The sequence below is a fragment of the Ochlerotatus camptorhynchus genome, unplaced genomic scaffold (genome assembly GCF_037179485.1).
Source record: "Ochlerotatus camptorhynchus isolate MF236.1 unplaced genomic scaffold, CSIRO-AGI_Acam_v1.1 ptg000274l, whole genome shotgun sequence".
NCBI lineage: Eukaryota > Metazoa > Arthropoda > Insecta > Diptera > Culicidae > Ochlerotatus > Ochlerotatus camptorhynchus.
The window spans coordinates 6,159,277-6,165,362 of record NW_027040763.1 but is presented as its reverse complement, the minus strand read 5'-3'; positions in this window follow the sequence as shown (position 1 = coordinate 6,165,362).

Below are 6,086 nucleotides of genomic sequence, written 5' to 3'. Positions count from 1 at the left end.
CCTGAATTTCCATCATCATAATATAACAAACATAACAATGTCTTTCTGCGGTAATCTGATTGTGGGAAGCAAATCACTGCGTAAAGTTTGCAGAGATTACACAAGTTGTGCGATAATCTCCTCGCTCAGGGCTTCAGCAGTGGAGTGGTGGTGTACTTTTCTGTTTGCCATCACCCCAACAATTGGCGCCTGTTTTCTCATTACCCTTGAACTTGATTTCATCTCCGGCTTCGTGACTGTGTGTGCGCGCGCGCTTGGGACTTCAAGGTGGAACAAGCAACAAACCCCAACTCGCACCCGCCATCATCGTCATCTTCTTCAATTGCAGTTAAAGAAAGTCGTAATCGCTCCCATAATTCCCAGTGTGGCATAAAAGAGCCATAAAACTGCTCGCTCGCTGGGTGGCATGGTCCCGGTAGTCTAACACGCAGTGCGAAGCGGAAAGTATAGATGAGTATCAAAAGCTAACGAGAGGGAAAAGTCAATTAATCGGTTGGGATCACACGGCGGCGGCCCGGTCGTTCGCTGTAACGATCCGTAAAAGGCAAAACGGGAAGAAAGGATTACGTGAAATAATGTGTCACACAGTTGGGAATTAGTATGGCTCAACAGCAATAACTGAACAACTAGTAGCAATCGTATTCCCCTTGCTAGGGGGGTGAAATGCCGCTACACCCGTAATTACGGAACTAATGAAGTGAAGATTATGTCGCCGAATTGCACTTTCGTATTGTATCAAACCCCGGCGCTCAACCGGCAGAACAGAGATGGAAGCAAGCGATAAAATCGAAATAAAATAAATAATATTCGTGAGCTTGGAGGATAATATCCATCGGCCACTGTGCTCGGGTTTTATGGTTTTGATCGCTTTTCGAGTGGTGGGACGATAGTCAAGAGGTGAACTGTAAGAAGTCGACTCAGAACGGTGATTTAGTACCGTTGCGGACGATTATATTTCCCTTTCTGCCTCATTTGATTTATATTAGCGCGATATTTCACGCAACGAATGGTATGCTCAAACGTAATTAGCGCATTTTTGTTTCGGTTGTTGCATACATTACGCGGATATTGATCTGTCTTTGTGAATGATTAGTGCTTGTTTTTTTTGTATATTAATTTATTTGATAAGGCTCAAACGAATTAACTTTACAGAGCCGAGGATTCTTGGTCACTATACAATACATCTTAAAACTATAGTCAAAAGGTACAACACAATAAACACTTTATCTTCCGCTAGCCAAAAAGCCTCCTCCATCAGAACTGGAGCCGCTTCCAGTGGTTACATTGTATGGCAGTTACGCCAGCGGGGGGCAGAGCGCTTCCATAGCAATGGACGCAAAACGTGGTGAGCACTCACACACTCATCACGAAACGGTTGCTTTCCATAGTCGACGACGCATCGACCGAAAGAACTGCTGATGAAGATTGAGGAGGACCACACAATTGTTGCTGCCAAGAAAACAGACGATCGCGTGGCACGCATCGAGAGTGGCCTGCTTTTGTCGACAGCCGAATGAACACTCGATTAGTGCTTGGTTTGGGTTAAATTCTAAGTTATAAATTTCAGTTCCTAATTATGGACAGTTCGATGCTTTTCCGATAAAATTGTTTATTTTAGTGAGTACCAATATCGGTATCTGCTAGCAAAGGCTAAGGATACATAGATATAACCACACATATTCAGATAATCATCTGGTAATCCTATAATCTAATATATAACCTATAAGAATATCCAATGAAAGGCTATGATTGAACATGTGTCAGGTAAACGCTGTATGAATAACTGATACATTTACACCGTTCATAAGTTGATCACTTCTATCTGATCGTCATATGACTCCCGTAGACCATTCTTAAGCACCTTGCCGAAGGTGGGAGAGCTTAATCTCATGCTGTAGGCCTGCATGGGAGACCAACACAGTGACCCGAAGTGATGGTATCACATATTCTTTTCATTAATTTCTTAACCACGTCGTAGTACGTTTATATAAAAGCGCTAACATCAGGTGTGATACCGGCGGGTTTTGCCGTAATTTACTTTTAAACTGGACGATACTAGTTAGATTAAATAATATACCACAGACAAACAGACGTAACACTTCATTGTTTATCTTCGTTCATGCATTTAACGGTTGATTTGAATATTAAAAGTTCCGCGAACTACTCCCCGCAGCGCTGGCATCGGATCACTTTGACGTTTCTATACATTCTATAGAACTTTTATGCATTATTGTTTGCGAGCTAGCGAGCAAGCTTGTTTTCCGCGAGAAGCCCGAGAGATGTCGTTACTGAGGTCATATGTTTTGAGATACTATGTTTTCAAGAAAAACTTTTTCAAAGAGTTATGTCTGTTTGTCTGTGAATATACGTTATATCTGTATTCCAAATACTTTAGGGAAAACGACAAAAAAGTGCACTTTTCAATTACGTGACTTACTTTCATTATTTTCCATTCATTAATATTGGAGTTGGGATGAAGTCAGGTGGCCGTGAAAGTGTACTCACCCTAAACAAAATGTACTTTTGATAGTAAACTAATCGTGAAAGCGTTTAAGCGGAATCCCAATGCTTCGGTCAGGGATTTGGCGAAAAAGTTGAATTTGTCCAAATCTTTCGTTCAGAGAGCCAAGGGCCGGGAGGGACTGCATACGTACAACGTACAGCAGGCTCCAAATCGTGACGAACGGCAAAATACGGTGGGAAAGTCACGTGCCCGGAAACTGTACACCCAGATGCTGACGAAGCTTCATTGTCTCATCATGGATGATAAGACTTACGTCAAGGCGGACTTCCGGCAGATGAATGAAATAAATATGCCAAAAGCTTACTAATGGGTTATATTTTATCGTCTGAAAGTTTGAAAAGGATCGGTCAAGTAGGTAGTTGTCTACAGCGTTTTTTTTTTCGTGATGCGATTTGATGTGGGACACCTTTTAAACAAAATTTACTTTTGATTGGAAACTTATCTCGGAATGAAGCATTTTATCACAGAAAAGCATTACTTAAGACGGACGAAGTCAAGTTCAGTGCTGAGATTTGTCATTGTCATTGACAGACTATCGCGCGATATTGACAAAATTGTTTGTCACATAGTCGGACTTGATCTTCAAAAAAACCTTCTTCAAAATCACATTCATTGTTTCGTCAATGACAAAGATTCACCTGGTAACAAAAAGTGTAATATCGTGCATTCTGTGTCACATTATTGTTATCCAAGCAGGGCAGGACGTAGATGCAAATTCAAATTAACGGATCCATGTCATTATTTTGTTTAAGTCATTTAATTTCGTTACAAATTTAGTAATTAAAAAAAAAAATCTACACATGTTTGTCACTGACAGCATTGTCATTGACAATTGACATGGCTCGCCTTGACTGTGACTGTTAGCACAAATGAGTGACCAAAGCAGAATTGTCAATATCACCGTGTATTGTCGAGATTTTGCAGCACTGGATAGAACGATGAGATCGAAAAATTCACTTTTCCCATAGTAATTATCACATAAACTATAAAGTGCCAGTGCAGTTGAGCATCCAGCATCCAAATGAGTTAAATTTTGGAAAAATTACCAGGACCTTATTTGAAATCGATTGAGCTATTTTGAACCACTCTAGTTTATGTGTTTAATATGAGCTTGATATATGTAGATAAACGTGCTCAACTTTTTGACTCAGCTCTGGTACTCTCTTCGGTCCCAAGCTAATCGATGCACGAATCCACGAACCCCTTTCTTTTAAATGTCAAACTTTCATAGCGAATCAAAACAAACATTGTGTAGTACCAGAGTTTCGTCTAGAGTGGGGTACGTTACTCGATTTGCTTGGAACCAATAGGCTAGTGAAGTAGTTAGTTTCCACCGGTTGGTTTCAGTAATAGAGCTAATAAACTATAGAGGAAGAATAGCGCTGCCGTCGCTGTCGAAACATCTAATAGGGACACAACTGTCAAAGTGAGAAAAAACTATGCAGTTTGACAGTTCTGTACCCGGTATGATCAACAATCAATACGAAACTAATAATTTTAAATTGGCTCACTACTTGACCAACCCAACGATTAACGTACCCTATTCTAGTCGAAATTCTACTACTACACAATGTTTGTTTTGATTCGCTATGAAAGTTTGACAGATAAAATGAGGGGTTAGTGGATTTTCGAGGGGTGAATCGATGAGCTTGGGACTGAAGAGAGTACCAGAGCTGAGCCAAAAAGTTGAGCACGTTATTTCGGGACCTTCTAGTCTTGGAGTTACCTCTATGGTATTATTCAACATCGGAACAAAGAGAACACCAGCGCTATCCTTCCTTTATAGTTTATTAGCTCCATTGTTTCAGTTAGTATTTGGCCGCTTCTTTTTAATTACTGTAGCGTCTCTAGTTGTCGTAGCAAGAAACTATTGGCAAATCAAAGTTGGCACTCGTAGAGAATAGAAGAACTATGAAAGTGATGATGGTTTCAAAATTTTCCACGGGGAAGTATACGAGTGCAATCTTAAAATGCTTTTATTTTGAAAATGGAGCATTTTATTTAAATCTGGTTACTGCTTCAGTGGTAGAAAAGCGGAAGTCTATGTTTACACCTAAAAATCTGAAAAGAAATTATGTTTTCTGTATTATATGTCTATTGAGTAGTCCTGAAGTTTGCTACTAACGTAGCACTAACCAGATTTAAATAAAATGCTCCATTCACAAAATAAAAGCATTTTTAGGTTGCACTTGTATACTTCCCCGTGGAAAATTTTGAAACCATCATCATTTTCATAGTTCTTATATTTTCCACGCGTGCCAACTTTGATTTGCCAATTGACAGCGTTTTGATCCGGAAGGAGTGTTAAATTTCATCAGGGTTCATATTCTTGTTCAAAAGCTATCGAAGATGGAGCGTGACAGCCGTGAAAAAATTCTGCACACTCACATGCAAAATCCAACGTGCTCAGAAGGAATGATTGCAAAGACTCTCAAATTTCCAAAATCGACTGTAAATCCCGTGCTTAAACATTACCAGGAAACACTAACGTTGGATCGTGCAAAACAAAACAAACGTAGAAGTGGAACATATGACCGAAAACTACAAACGAAGGTCATAAGGACAGTCCAAAAGAATCCTGGGATCTTCGGTCGTGATTTGGCGAAAAGGTTCTGTGCGGCACACAGTACAGTTCGGCGAATCTGTGTGCGAGAAGGTTTCCGGTCGTACCATGCCAGCAAACATCCCAACAGGACGCTGAAACAAAACCTGGTTGCCAAAAACCGTGCAAGGAGGCTGTACGAGCAAATTCTGACCAAGTATAACGGATGTATTTTGATGGACGATGAAACTTACGTAAAAATGGACTTTAGACAAATCCCGGGCCAACAATTTTACTTTGCTAAACGTAAGGGGGATGCTCCGGATAAATTCAAATTTGTCTTTGCAGATAAATTCGCTCGCAAGTTGCTGATTTGGCAAGGTATCTGCAGTTGCGGAAAGAAAAAAAAGGTTTTCATCACTGAAGGGACTATGAATGGACAACTTTACAAGGAGGAGTGTCTCCAGGACATAATTTTCCGTTCATTCAATCACACGAAGGTCCCGTAAAGTTCTGGCCTGACTTAGCCAGCTGCCATTACAGCCGAGATGTCATAGATTGCTATAAGCAGAATAATGTCGATTTTATTGAGAAAAGTATCAATCCACTAAATTGTCCAGATTTTCGTCCCGTTGAAAATTTTTGGGCAATTATCAAGCGCAAATTGAAGATATGTGGCAAAACAATCAAAACACCATCTGATTTGGAGAAGTGGGGAAAAATGATGAGGTTGACAGTACTGCCAACCGGTGGAAACTAACAATTTTAAATTGGCTCACTACTTATTAGCCCATTGGTCCCAAGCAAATCGATTAACGTACCCCATTCTAGTCGAAATTCTAGTACTACACAATGTTTGTTTTAATTTGCTATGAAAGTTTGACAGATAAAATGAGGGGTTCGTGGATTTTCCTATGTTTCGAGGGGTGCATCGATTAGCTTGGGAACGAAGACCAAGTACCACAGCTGAGCCAAAAAGCAATGCACTTTTCTTCGGGACCTTCTAGTCTTAGAGTTACC